Source organism: Oculina patagonica, chromosome 12 (assembly GCF_052425735.1).
Source record: "Oculina patagonica isolate OP01 chromosome 12, crgOcupat, whole genome shotgun sequence".
Taxonomy (NCBI): domain Eukaryota; kingdom Metazoa; phylum Cnidaria; class Anthozoa; order Scleractinia; family Oculinidae; genus Oculina; species Oculina patagonica.
Window position 1 is genome coordinate 10,300,855 of NC_135769.1, and position 15,548 is coordinate 10,316,402.

The window sequence follows — 15,548 nt, forward strand, 5'->3', positions numbered from 1 at the left end:
GCATACTAAAAGAACTATCACCATTTTATTGATTACCACCGGGCCCATAGCCAGACTTTTAAAAAACCGAGGTAATTGCGAACGCCAAAGATAGGTGATCAAATTTTGAAGTCTAAAAGCCCTGAAATGCCATTTTTAGGTGATATCAGAAAAAGAAACACCTTTTTCATGTTAACGTCTTACGGGAACATAAAAATAATAATTATTTTAAGATTTTGTTCGCCTGTTTCTAGCTACGGCCGTGATCACATGGTTCTTCTTTGTATACATATCATCGTGTAAGGATTTTTTTAAAAATAAAAAAGCGTGTCCATTAAGTCAAATCACGGCGATAATATTATTTTAGAACAAATGTCTGTAAATTTTTACTGTCGCTTCGCGAAGTGAACGTCAGGCGTGTAAATTTGTTTTGCCCGAAATAACACGGTCACGTCACGGTATTCAATGTATTCTTAAGTGTGCGTGTGTACGTAAGGATCTGCTTTAGGAAAAGAACATTTTTTAATGCAAGCCTGCTTTGTAGGTTTTTTAGTTCCGTTGGCATATCTGAGCTAGCTTAAAAATGCAAGCATATCGTAATTTTAAGGCTAAGGTTAAATTGGCGTAGTTATTGCGCTTATTATAATATTTAATGGATCGTTTTAATGGATCGTTTTGTTGACATCCAAAGAGACTTCAAGGAAGGGCGGCAGTTGTTTTCGTTGATTTCCTTTGTGTAATATTTTTCTCTGTTATAAAATAAGACGATACACGGCTACATATAATATTATTCAAGTTTTTTTTTTTTTTTTGCAAAGAAGGTGTTTTCGTATATAGTGACGTTCGGAACCCGATCTGCATGCTAAACAGCTGTTTAAATTAAAGAGAGAAGTGATACAGGAAGTCTTAAATTAAATTATTAAAAATAAATTTCTAGAACACACTGTAATCAATGCATATGAAGAGCGAAAACGGATTACTGCAAACAGAAGGCAACGGGTGAAAAAGAAGTTGTTGTGAGACTTGTATTTTTGCTGGAGAGGTAAAAGACATTTAGAGGTGAATCTTTAACGTGATTTTTTTTTCCAAAAAAAATGACAAGACTTCATGCGCAGCGGTGTTACCGTCTTGGACTATACAGCTAACAAGTTTCAAGCTTAACTTAAGGCCTGGATACACCAGGAAACATCGTTGCGGAATTATTGTTCCTTGTCGTGTTTCCTACGTGGCACATAAACTAGTCAACATTAGCTTGCATGGTGGCTAAACTGGGCAACATATGTTTCGAAAGCAATATTGGTGTCCGGGAAGCAAAAATGTTTTTGACCTGAGGCAAAAACATTTTTTTGCTTCCGTGAAACAAAATTTGTTTCCGCAACATATGTTTCCCGCCTGGTTAAACTGGGAAACATTTGCGTCCGCAACAATGTTTCCTTGTTTAGCCAGGCCTTTAAGGTTACACTAGGTGACATCGTGGCGGAAACATTTTTCCTTGTCGCGTTTCATAAGTGGCTAAATTAGCAGGAAGCAAGGAAAATGTTTTGCTGCCGGAGTGCGTTAAACTAAAAACAACGTTCTGGGAACAAGGTGTCACGCTTGCGCACGAACTAGTCAGCATTACTTCCATGGTAGCTAAACTGGGCAACATATGTTCAACTTGCGAAAGCAAAATTTGTGTCCGAGAAGCAAAAATATTTTTGACTTAAGAGAGGGTCCATATGAAATCCATGCAATATTAAAATTTGAGTCTACATCGACCCTCTCAGATTTCCTTTATATTTTGCATGGGATTACATATTGAGATGATAATGCTGTAGGTAGAATATTATCGCAAAATTCTTTAACGTGTGGAAGATATCGTGGTCAACGTGCCCATGGTCGGTTTTAAGCCAAAAAATACCTAAATTTTGACCCATCTTTTGACCAAAATATCTCTGCAAGAATTGAAGCTTTCCATATAAAAATACCACTGTAATTAGTATCACCTAGTACAATTTAAATGATATCATCAAGATTTCTCATCGTTCTCACGTTTAGTAGTAAACCTATTTTAAAAATAAGGTATTTCGGGCAATGCGTGACACTAGAGATTTTAGGGTAAAATTACGTTTGAATATCGCCGATGCGGCGTTATTCTGATGGTTCCATTAGCCATTATTTTGTAAAACATTTACTAAATAATAAATTAAAGTCAAAAAAAGTATGTTAAGTTCAATCGGCACGTATGATTTTAGCGTACAAAAATGTGGTACATGTGAGCAAAACAAATACAAAGTTCTGAAAGTTTTAGAACGAGTTTCATAACATGATGGATAGGTCGGCTGAGGACGTGAGAAATACCGCTTACATAAATCCAATAAACCTTTTAGCATCTAAAGTGGTTCGTGATGTTAATTATCCGGCTATTTAGTGCCCATAAATACAGACTTACAGCGTGAGAAAAGGTAAACAAGCCACTTGACATGTTCATCATCGATCGAATTCAAGCGTATCTTCACGTGCAGATTGGAAAGAGAAAACGTCGCTCACTCCTGTCTACCTGGTAGTTATAATGTTCACAAACAATTCTGCAAGGATTTAGTTTCCACTTGTCTCGTAAGCGATGGCCTCAGTACTTCACATTTTCATAAGCCTGGTAAATTACTTTTCACCCGGGCGCCATGTTGTTTTGGACTAGTACCCAGTCTCTCAAGACTTGCCTCAGTGCTCGATCGAAACGCTGGAATGGACCATTGTTTTACTCGAAGCGTAGTATAGTACGGTACAGACGATTTCTTTCCGTGCCGCTCTCTGTCCAAACAATTTTTCCAGCTGCATCTTTCTGCAGACAATGTTTTTTGATGTCTTCAAACAATTTATGTGGGCATTTTGCTATTGCAAACAATTTTTTTTTTAGGATTTTTGATCCCACTTGGCCACTCCTCCAAAAAAATAATGTTGCTTCCCTAACTGAATGTTTGATTTATAGTGTGGATGTCAAAACCATTAATGCCAATTGAAAGGTCTTTCAAAGGCCTTGTTAACAAAATCGAACGACCGCGCAGTTCGATTTTGTTAATAACGCGTATAGTTACATACCCAATTGGACTTCACTCAATCTTTATACACTGGGGTTATATCCACCATCTCTCTAGCTCCTGTTCGTGCCATATTGCAGATCAATGTGATATATGAAAAAGTTAAAGTAGCTTATACACAATATTACTTTCAAATTAATGAAAACACTAATGAAGTACTAATAAACCTCAAGTGAGGTTCTCTGCGACAAATCGCTTCGTGTGTACTACTTCAAACAGTCCCTGCAACAAGGCGTTTGCTCGGTGCACCTGCAGCGAATTTGGAAGAGGGAGAATGTAAACTAGTTTTTGAATTCAATACATGAAGCTCTCTCATTGGTTAGTTTATATTTTGTCGCAGAAGTGCACACACGCTGCGACAAGGCTGCTTTCACTCATTATGTCACTGCGATCAGTCGCACGAATTTAAATTGGTTTGAGTTCGTGCCTGATGCAGCCTCGCCCTCGTGGATCATGTATTTCGTGCGCTGTTGACATGTCGTCATGCTGACGCGTATATTTGCATTCTGCTCGCTTGCTGCAAGTAGTTTCTTTTTCGTTGCTCTAGCCTTCACTATATCCTTCTTTCTTTCATCCGTGCTCTCCACTGGCTTCGGGCAGTGCGACTTAGGGCTTTCCACAACTTGCTCGAGATTTCCCAAAAAGTTGCCCGTAATATCTCAAAAAGTTGCTCCAAAAATCCAAAAACGTTGCTTCATATAATAAAGGTTGCTCGAAAGTTGCTCCAAAAAATCTAAAACGCTTCTTCTAACCAAAAGATTTTTTTCTAAATATATGCTAATTTCCCTTTGAGAGTAGGATCTTCAAAGCAGTTTTAAGCAATTTTACAGCAAAAGTATCTAAATAACATATTAAAGGGAATATTATTTTGTTAAGAAACAAGGATTCCTTTAACTGGGAAAAATCGTGAAGATATTGATGACGTCATGTTTGCTAACGAGTTTTGTAATGTTTTATACAGAATGAGCCGAATGTTGAAACGTCTTCAGATGTCCCTCGAAAATCTTCGGCAAACGTCGTAAGTCTTCGGAAACGTTCGTTTTGCTTTAGAACAGCACTCGTATATATAATCTTCGGAAATCTTCGGTCTGGAAATTGCTCAAAATGCAACAAGTTGCTCGAGAGGAAAAAAGTTGCTCCAAGGGGGAAAAAGTTGCTCGAAACATGAAAAAATGCCAAAAAGTTGCCGAGCAACTTGTGGAAAGCCCTAGTGTGACTCAAAGGGCCTCGATGTGGAGCCGTTTTCTATAGCAACCGTCCAAGCACTTACCTCTCAGTCGGGTTTCCGCTTTCGCCTCGGGGCCACTCCGCTGGTGCGTCATTCCTTTTCATTCCCAGCCAAACCCCGCCTTCAATTCGTTGCGTAGCTTAACAGACATTAACGGCAGAGGTCTCGATCCGTGGCGCAGAACAGAAGGACCGTAGACTCTGGGAGCGAGAACGGATCATTCCATCTCAGGTCTCCGGTGCATGCGCACAATTAAACCGGAACCATAAATGGCCCAGAGGGCAGAGGACGGCCCAGTTCGGTCAAGGCTGACGGAAAATGGGCAAGTTCTTGGAACGAAATTTAATATCTAAACTCGTTTATCAACCGCTGGTTGAGGGGAACGAAGACCCTGGGAACAAGGATCCAGAACAATTTCAACAAATTTGGAATCACCTGTATCTCTGATAGTGCTCCTACTGATTTCCTAATTTAAAGCTAGAATGACGGACCGACGTATCGATGGAATTAAATATTTGTATAAGTGTAGATCAGCGTGCCTTTTTACAACTCATGATTCGTCTTTGCCTTGACCAGGTTGTTGAAAGTTCGTTTTCAATGACACTTATAATCATACTCTTTTGTTCTATTTTATCTTTCCTGTAGGCAATCCTTAGAATAAATGTAAATTAGTGAAATACTGTAAATGATTTAATAAACGCCCCACTCTCAAATAAACGCCTCCCCCTGAGGTGTAAAATTTGTATTAGAGGCCTCTACTAATAAACGTCCCGTGTCTAATACACACCCCTGCTCCCCCCATCCCCCCCCCCCCCCTCCTCAATAAAAAAAGAAAAAAATATATTCGCCTCAAAATTCAAGTAAACGTTTCATGGAGTAAAAAACACGCAATTTTCTTTAGTTAGTTAATTGATTCACTCGGACAAGGAGCTAGCTAGCCAACATGGTTAACCCCGATGCGATGACGATGAAGACATCGATATCGAACAATCTGTGAACGACATCTTTAGGCTTTGCATTAGAAAAGATTAGAGTAGTCTCCTACTCACAAAATCTGTTTCCTATCTTTATCCGGGAGCAAACTACGCGTCATATTTACATACTTGTTTGTCTATTTGTTTCGTTACAGTTAGAGTGAAATCATGGGCTCCTGGTGAAATGAATGCCCCTTTTCTACTAAACGCCTCATATTTATTTTAAACTCCCGCATGTACCCCTTAAATTAAAAAGCCCTGGCGTTTATAAGATTATTTACGGTAAGTCGGTATTAAAGGCTAATTTTTCGATTTCAGATTTTCGAAATTAAAAAAGGTGGAAAATTAAAGCCATGGCGATTTGTGGCGTATTGGATCATTTATAGATGACTCAATACATATCCCATGGCCCCTGAATGTCAGGTTCTTCTTGAAAGCACATAAACGAAGCCATGACGATCGCAATATGATCTGAGTCAGAGTGAAATTTGAGACATGAAATTTGAGATAAAATTCACAAGTCGGTCTGTCACGCAATCAACTATTGTCGGTGTTCTTCGAAGAACGACAGCACCAAAAACCACTTGTGCCGCAGATTCTTACTGGATGAAAACGATGACTACATAATTTCTTTGCAGTGGAAACATGTTTTTTATATGTGAACAAAACACGCGACCGAATTCTAAAACAAGTCGGTTTTCATGATCGGTGGATATTATATTTGATGCCTCGCCGCCAACTTGTTTTGATAACATCTGTTCTTAAATTACTATGGTGCTGGCAAATACGGCAAAACGCAGCTTACACACCAAGAGGGCGATGCCAAAAACCCTTGAAGGAAATGACTTTTTTGCAATGATGCTTGCTTGTTGGGATATCTTTCAAATTGGTGCAGTACGACCAGCAGGTCGGTATGACCTTTGTGTTCATTTGAATTTGTTTAATTTCCTTATTACCAGCCAACGACTTCCAGTAGTTAAAACTACTAACGATTTAAAAGTATTTTTATGCAAAATGCTTCATAACGATGTTTTACTTCTTATAGCAACATTCTATTTAGTTTATATTTTACAAACTCTGAACTTATCACGATTTCCGTGTTGAGCTCATTTGCATATTGTCACGAAGTTAACACCATTTATTGATGCGAACCTGTAATTCCTCTTAAACTTAACAGAGATTTTATTTGATAAATAGGGACACCTTTTCCTTGGCAATCTATTGATACTTTCAAATTCGATTGAAGAAACGCCGCATGTCTACAAACAACGACTTTTGAAACCCCACTTTTTTGATACGAATTGAATAAGGAGATTTGGAATTTTGCTTTCAGCCAAACGCAGCAAATGACACAAGTTTTCTGAACGTTTTTCTATTGTTCGGGACTTGATTTGTCTTATGTAAAAGTTTCGTATCATTTCTTTTTATATTTAGCATGTAGCAGGGGATCAAACATGGTGAATATTTTTAGGTCAAATTTAAGTACTTTCCACTGTCTGACAGTTTGATTGACATTTCTCCAAAACAATAAACAATTGAACCAAAATATTGCACATGGTTAATGTACTAGTGAAGTTACACAAGTGTGCCAAATTTGAGGGAAATCGGTGAGATGCGCTGTAGACTCGCCTGCATTTTTTTTGTGCGGACTCACTCTTAAACAATAAAAATGCAAGCAAGATAGAAATCCTTTTTTGATACTTAGTCGTGTGTTTCAATTAAGTTAAAAGTACTTTTGATGTTAGAGTGGTTTTACTTAACCCGTGAAACAAGATTTGTTAGTTAGTGTGTAATAGTGCTTACTAATTAGTATTAGTGCGTGATACACAAAAAAAAAAAAGAAGAAAAAAAAGAGAATAACTAATTATAGCGGAATAATAAGAGCTAATACGAAGAAGTAATGTCTACTATCCCACTATCTATTTCACAGGTTTAATAAAACAACTCTAGAAGTTATAGGTGTTCGATCATTCAAAATATAATACTGAAATATTTCAGGCGCTTGGGACATAAAACTGTACCAACTTGCTTTCTAAATTTAACTGATCAATTACTATATTCTTTTAACCTTATCATTATACACACAGATGTAACGTTTCCAAGGAACCAGTTCTTCCCTGAAGTATGTGTGAATTTCTTACAATTTTATTGCATAGGCAACTGAACTCTGTAACTTAGTTGTTTTTAATTGTACACCTTAATTAGAATTTATAAACCATTTTTCTCGATTAAATCGATTTCAAACATATTTCTTGGGCATCATTGCTATTTGAAATATTTTCTGTTTTCCTGCTGTGTTACCTACGAAAGTTGTCTATGTACACGCGGGTGTTTCTGTCAAATTTTACTCGTTTTACTGACTTCTCGGATGTTTTTAGTAGCAATATTTAATTACTTTAGTATGTTTTCTTTCACACTTTACACAAAGGTGCAAAAAGAGACTAAAGCAGTGATGCTGCGAGAACATGTGTGTGCCCAAGTCACGTTCGGTTAATGATATGGATAATTTCTAGTTCCAAGTTACCCCCACGAAGCTTGTATTTCGCAAGAATTTTCTTGTAACACCTATGTCGACCTAGAATTTTGACAAAAACATTAATTGAAAATATCAGCACTAGTCTAAACTTTAATGTTGTAAATATGTTTCTTGTAAACCTTAAAATGCTCGTGCGACCTTGTTTGGACCAAACATGCTCCTACTACATGATCGTAAAGATTTAGGAAGAAGAGATCCCTCGCAAAGAAACTTTTTCGAACTTCAAGGTTCATGTCAAGATGGCGTGCGACGCAGCCGCACTTGAATAGAACGAGCTGCGCATGAACTTACGTAATTCTAAATTTGCGAGTTTGGCATTCTTGACAGCTGATTGACAGCTCGAGTTTGGTCCAAATAAAAGAGCGCGAGTCGAATCGGAAGATCAGAGTTGTAAATGCTGGTGATCAGAGTGGTTTATGCAGCTCGTGTAGCCAAATAAAGTAAGTTGGACAGAAATTGAGTGTTAAAGTTGAATGCTAATCCCCCCAAGAAAACTCCCTTCAACATTAGCTTACTATTCACATGCTTTCGTTCTTTTCTACAGTAGTTTACGGAGAGTTCCCAAAATCATAAATACTTCACATTTAAACATGCAATGTTGGTGTGAATTTCTGTGCGTTAAACTGCTTTGAAATATTGCAGATGACTCAACAAAAGAGAATACAGTGGCGCCTCGTTAATTGAAACACAGATGAGACCACATACCATAGAAAGCGACTTTATTAACGAGGTAATAACATTAAGCGGCCGGGTGTTTTTTTAAGGGTTGCGCGTTTCTTTTATAAAAAATACTCTCATGCCAGAACAGGAACAGAAGTAAAGTAAATGCCTTTAACTTGCGAAGAATGCACTATTCGCTGAGCCCAAACTAGAACTAACCCTGGGGAAAAAACAGGTTTCGCCCTCTCCAATTTGTAAAAATTTTACCGATGGCCCTCCCCTCTGAGGCCACCCCCCCCCCCCCCCTAAAAAACGTACCTTCCTTAATTTCATTTTAAATGTGGTTTTTTATTGGCTATTGGTTTTTCTTCGTTTCTGTAATCTTTTGAGTGAAAGAACAGGTGTTTTGCTCCTTACGGGTTACTGAATTGATGGTTTAGTTGGCATAAAAATTCATTTTCGAAGTTCAGTGGCTCATCGCCATTTAGATTTAATACAATTTGTACCACGTTCTATATTTTTAAAAATAAAATTTTGTTTACAGAACGGCGGGGAAATTGTCAATTGTTGGTTTTCTTTAGTAATATTAATTTTCTTTAATACGCAAAATTTCCGTAACTTAAACTAACCAACATCAATGAAGTAATTGTTATGAAAAATTGCTAGCCTGTTGGCGCAGTGAAGTAGCAAAAAGTATCGCAACTTGTAACACGGAAATAAAAACAATTAATTCCCATTTTTAAATCTTTATCAAGAACTTAACATAGACTCACGTTTGCGGTTGGAAATATTAGCACTGCACTTTTAATAGCTTTTACATAAGAAAATAAAACCATGGGCACACTTTGGCACTGTTTATATTCAAAAAACAGATTAAAAAACAAGAAAAAAATTACAGCCGGATAAGATGTCAAGAACTTTAGCTCAATGCCGCAAGGTGCAGTTAATGATTTAAGCTTATATTATTGAGTGATTTTGTTGCTAAAGAAGAAGATAGATAGCATTCAGCTGATGATTCATCTTTGTGTCACAATGTATTCATTTCTTTTTCAATGAAGATTATATAAGATAACCAAAGAACACTGTCAGAACAGTGTAAAAGACATCTTTAATCACAGTTAATGCTATCTAAAATGTCTTAAGTAGAAGATATTGTAATTAGAATTTTTTGATTTCCTGACGGTATTATAAGGAGTATGATTAACTTCACATCTAGGTTATATTACTTTGCATTTGACTTCTTTTTATTATTCGACAATTCATGGAATACAAACAGTTTTTACACGACTTTCGTGTCTACGTTTTACACTTTGTGTTTGTACCCCGCAACTGAAGGCGTTACTTGGTAAGTAAACATTTTACTCTTGTTAAACTAAACCAAAAGAAAACAAGACAAAACAGATACTAACCGACTTTAAACACTCTATCGACAGCGTAGAAGACTTTACTTATCAAAGGTTTAACTGAGTACGCTTTCTTAGATAATTCGCTATATTCAAACTTGTTTTGTAATGTTATCGTAGAAACTAGGAAGCCAAAACGGAGAACGATGATTAAAACAACAGTTAAATCCCCTTAACTCAAACTCTCGATAACTCGATCTTCCTGCTAACTCGAACATTTTAAAAGGCGATTAATCGTTCTTGCCCATATATCATCACCAAAAAAGTATTTTAGTTCCTGTTTTAAAAAGATATTTTATTTCCTTTTTCTTAAACATATTTTACTTCCCCCTTCTTTAAGCTTGTCCACATGAATGCCACAAACTCAACTAGCAAAGATTGCCGACTGCTCAAGGGGGAAATATTCTCACTAGAAAACTACATTGTCATACCGATATGCATTGTTATCAACTTGGTGACGTGTCCCGTTACCATAGTAATGAACGTGCTGGTGATAGTGGCAGTGAAGACCAGACAGGGACTACAGAGAATGTCCAACATCCTGTTGGCTTATTTGGCGGGCACAGATCTGCTGGTTGGAGTGGTCAGCCAACCGCTTTTAATCACAGCGTTGATATTTCTGATGACTGACTCGTTTATTGCATATTGCAATGTATACAACGCGGTCACGTTGTCAACCATCCTCTCAGTCATAACATCGGTGTTTCTTTTGGCTTTGATCAGCATTGATCGTTATGTGGCGATGAAACATGCGTTGCGTTACGAAAGCATCGTGACCAAGTCACGCATTACTGTCGCCGTCGTCTGCAGCTGGTTGACAGTGATAGCTTATATTATTTACGCTTACCTAGTGACTGGGGAAACGCAATTTTTTGCTCTGTCACTAATGGTAGCAGGAAATTTGTCAGTGATCGCTTGCTGTCATATTTCTGTTTACGCGATTTCTCGTCGTCACAGGCGCCAGATCATATCCCAGCAGATTTCTCAAGCAGCTACCGCAAAATTCTTGGAGCAAAAGAAAGCGTGGAAAACTACAACAATCATAATCGGTGTTGTGTGTCTGTCCTTCTTACCAGGCCTCGTGAACAACGTGTCGAGGATCTTCATCTCTGGCGGCATCTTTGTAAACAGAAATCACAGTCTGTTTATTCCTGTATTTTTCACCTGCATGATGTTAAATTCACTTTTTAATCCGATGATTTATTGCTGGAGGATCAGAAGTTTTCGAAATGCTCTTCTTGGGCTTCTAATTTCACGGAATAACTGAGAAAAAGGCCATTGACGAGGGGGGTGGGGAAGGGCTGTCGTAATTTTAAGTCCCAGGTTCAGTAGTCCAGTTTGGACTCTCTCTCTCTCTCTTTGTCACGCAAAGCTAGTATCACGGGTAGTGTTTCGTGACAGAGAAGGTTTTAGAACTGGACTACAATTTTAGCAGCATGACTTACCTTACTATTTTTTTTTACAGATTTTAAATTTCTGTTTAAAAGAATTTGTATTTTAGTTAAATAACTATTCTTATAATGATCTTTCAGGTCCTTCTTTGCCGTATTTGAAAAAATCTTGTCCGAATGATTTTTACTGAAAAACTTATCATTTTCCCAGCCTTTTGTTTTCCCGAAATTCCCAACGCTCCGTTTCAGTTCTTCTGTTTTTTTGGTTGTTGTGATTCCCAGGCCGAGTCTGAGTGAAAATTTGTCCAAGTCCCAGTTCCCATTTTTCCCCTTTGGCAGGGGTAAATGTGAAATTGAGTGAAATTTTAGGATGTTAAAAAAAGGAAAGGAGGAAGGAAATTGTTTTTGGAACACCACCAGACAGTTGACCCCCACGCAAAAGCACTCCAGGTTGCCAGGGGACTGTTTTGGTATCCACCTACTAATTTTTAATTTTAAAGTCACACTAAATCTTTAATATTTCTTGTTTATCCAGAATTTACTCCTTTGTAAAAAACGAACTCCTTCCTCTCCAAAATCCTCAGAATTCACCGAAAAGATGCACAAAACACCGCAAGACATAGATTTGTGAAATGAGCAGAGAGTTTTTGGATTGCTTGAAACGCTAACAAGATATTTGCATTAAACCCACATTAATTAAACGCCGGAGAAAGGCTTTAACATCCCCCCTCCCCCCCCCCTCCTCCTCGCTCGATCCCGTTTCCTGTTTCCCGTTCCATCGTCAACTTCCCGAGAAATCACGTGCTTATCATTATGTGCTGAAAATACACACAAACGTCAATATCACGCTATCTGCTTTGCACGCGTTTCAATTTCACTTTACTTCCACCCCAAACTGGTTAATTGTTTAGCTGGCCTGCTGAAGTGCTCCAGAATAAGTTGGAAACATTCTCATTAGTAAGTATATAGTTTATATCTGGCATGTTGGAGTTCAGGGCCCCGTTATTCAAAGGCTTGAAGCGGATAAATCACTATCCAGTAAATGGCGTAGTTTGTTTTTGTTAACAACTGGATACCGATAGCGTGTCCACCCTTCGAACAACCCAGTCGAGCTATTAAGCTGTTCAACTCTCATGGACCCTAAAATCAGGAGAAGTGTAGTCACTTCAATCCTTCACTTGGGGTAAATACGAAACGTGAAATCAAAGCCTAAAATGCTAAATCTACGTGAGCGCAGTACGCACTAAATCTTAATCACATAACAGGATTTCTATCAGTTAAAACTTTGGCTTCCATATGATCGATCGATTGCGAAGAATCGCGCGAAAATGTGGCGACGGTCTTGTTGCATTTCAGAAGAATCAGTGAGAAGAATGCTGGTTGTTTGCCGTGCACCAGATGGAATGATGAAATCAAGCAATTCTAGCAATCACTAGCAATCGACAGTTATGATGCGGAATCCACTCTTTAGAAGCTTTTGTGTACTATGCTGGTGTGCAATGTTGTCTTGTTTATAACAAAAAGTTTAATATAAATTTTTACACACGGCTTTCTCTTTAACCAGACAAAACTGTCCACCTCCCCGATGAAGATCGGCGAGTTTTCCGTTATCAATAAAAAGAACTAGTACTGGTTTCGACACTGACTGTAAAATACATTTGTGCTACAAATGCAGACTGCAGACTTCTACTCTCTTTTAGCCTGAATAACAGTCCAGTTGGCCTGATTAGCGCCCCGGTTAGCCTTTTTACGGTAAAGTTAGTTCTCGATAATGGTAATAATAACACGATGGTCTGCAGTAAAATTCACGAAATGAAAATACCCGTCGATAGATATTCACAGTCACATTGTGAATGTATGTGCTCCCTACTTGATTACAAGCGTTGCCGCAAAATTAATTTTTTGCATTTACCGACGTATTGGCGACCTCTCGATATAGTCTGATATATTTTGTATGCTTTTTACAACTGATTTTAGTAGCCATTTATTGTCGAATTATTAAAATTTAGATGTTTACATTTCTATCGCTTTTCTGTCAGAGAATTTTTCAACTCGTTCCTTGGGGTGAATACGTATTTGACTTCTTGGCTCACATGGATTGCCACTCTTTATAGTTTATGATGAAAAGTATTATCAAAACAGTTAAAAAATGGTTGCATTTGATGTCGACGAGTTTTCTACCATTTTATGCAGTGCAGTAGACAAAAATGTGAACATGAAACCTTGGCTGACCTCGGCTAATCTTAAATCGTGCGGAATGTAGACAAAAAAAACTCTGCAAAAAAACATCTCGCACTCAATGTAATAATTATATTGATTAACACTTCGTAGATGATTTTATAATGTCGTGTGAAAGTCATGGCCATGAAACTTAAACGTGAAAATAGATGAACAAGAAAAATATCTGACGCCTGCAAATGAAATTTTATAACAGGAAATGTCATTCATATTTATATTTACGTCTCTGGCCGTTCAAAATCCTTTGCTGAATTTTAATTTCTATTCGCTTACTTAACGTACTACTGACTGACATAAGTTTCATTAAACCTAGAATTCGATTACACCGTTAAAACAACTAAACAGAGCCAAGAGAGAACACTTTTCAGTTGTGAGATATTTCACACCACAAACCCAGTGTTATTGTTTTGAGGGTCAAAGGATAATCTTTCTTCGCTTTATTTTTCGTGACTGAACACAAATTTTATTTTGTGTTCCAGCCAGTCACGCTTCTACTGCGTGGGAGGGGCTTGTAAAATGAGGGTAGATGTCCACTCAAATCCGCTAGAAGTCCTCTTTAGAACTATTTCATGTTGTAAACAATTTAATTAAATTGGTAGAATTCATGATTTGAACGAAATGCCATAAATGCAGTCTTTTTGTTTAGACATACATAAGAGAAATTTTATGTTAAACGAGAGCTAAAAATTAGCCCTCATTCAACGCTCCTTACAAAAATATGGCTTCAGAACTATAATACAGTAGAACCCCGGTAACTCCAACTCTGACGGGAAACGAAACACAGTTCGAGTTACCGGGGTTTCGAGTTATCGAGGTCGATTGAATACAGTAATTTGCCAAGTTAATAATTGATAGTTTACTAATTTTTCAGCACTTTAGTATTCAGTACAGTGCATATTGAACTTATCTTGTCAGAAACTCTAACACAACCATACACATTCTTATGATACTGTTCGTTGCTCTAATCAATAGGCAACCGTGGTGAGTTGCAAGAACCGAAATTCGAGTTATCGGGGTAAATTTGACCCAAATTTTGTTCAAGGGAAACGACATTTAGTTCGAGTTAGCGGGGTTTTCGAGTTATCCGAGTTCGAGTTAACCGAGTAAAAATGACTGAAAAGTGGAGTCAAATCCAAGGGAAATGAAAGTTAGTTCGAGTTAGCGGGGTTGTTCGAGTTATCCGAGTTCGAGTTACCGGGGTTTTACTGTAGTGTTGTGTCAAAATTCGTTAGCCATCTTTTATTAAATCAAGTCAGAAATGTTTTTATATTTATTACAAGAAGAGACGCTGCCCTTTCATTAGGTTCTATTTTCGTTAGTGCGATTTTTGACTGTTAAATTTGCCATTTTACTCATGGGAATAGCGCGACACAAATTAGCACGGTGCCACTTGCATTTCTGCTTTAGAAAGTTCTTTCGTCGAAGCGATAAAAGAATTAGATAAACTTCGGCAATTTCTTGACATTCTCCGTCTTTGTTATTCTTTGAACGCACGATTTTGGAGTTAAAATATTAAAAATTATCTTTGTATCACTGCTATAAATTTCGCTGAAATCTCAGCCTCGTCAGGCATGTTCCGCTATCTTGGATTCTAGATGGCGGACATGCCTGACGAGGCTGAGATTTCAGCGAAATTTATAGCAGTGATAGAAAGATAATTTTTAATTAACTCCAAAATCGTGCGTTCAAAGAATAACAAAGACAGAGAATGTCAAGAAATTACCGAAGTTCACTTGCATTTCGCGCTGCCAAATTTTGTTGTTTCAGTAGCTAGCCCAAACATTTTATTCCGTATATTTTAAGAAGTGGTGCTTTTTCGCTGGAATATATTTTTGTAGCACCCTTCATGGCAAGTTCTCCGGTGCATGCGCACAATTAAACCGGAACCATAAATGGCCCAGAGGGCAGAGGACGGCCCAGCTCGGTCAAGGCTGACGGAAAATGGGCAAGTTCTTGGAACGAAATTTAATATCTAAACTCGTTTATCAACCGCTGGTTGAGGGGAACGAAGACCCTGGGAACAAGGATCCAGAACAATTTCAACAAATTTGGAATCACCTGT

At 37.8% G+C, this 15,548-nt stretch overlaps 3 protein-coding genes across 3 annotated transcripts in view; 2 read left to right on the plus strand and 1 right to left on the minus strand.

The window, feature by feature from the left end:
• LOC144633243 (fibroblast growth factor receptor 4-like) overlaps positions 1-15,548 on the plus strand; it is a 75,617-nt gene that overhangs the window by 42,021 nt on the left and 18,048 nt on the right. The window lies entirely within an intron of this gene.
• LOC144633250 (fibroblast growth factor receptor 4-like) overlaps positions 1-15,548 on the minus strand; it is a 103,088-nt gene that overhangs the window by 19,147 nt on the left and 68,393 nt on the right. The window lies entirely within an intron of this gene.
• The window catches only part of LOC144633242 (fibroblast growth factor receptor 4-like), a 33,678-nt gene that overhangs the window by 87 nt on the left and 18,043 nt on the right, over positions 1-15,548 (plus strand). The window lies entirely within an intron of this gene.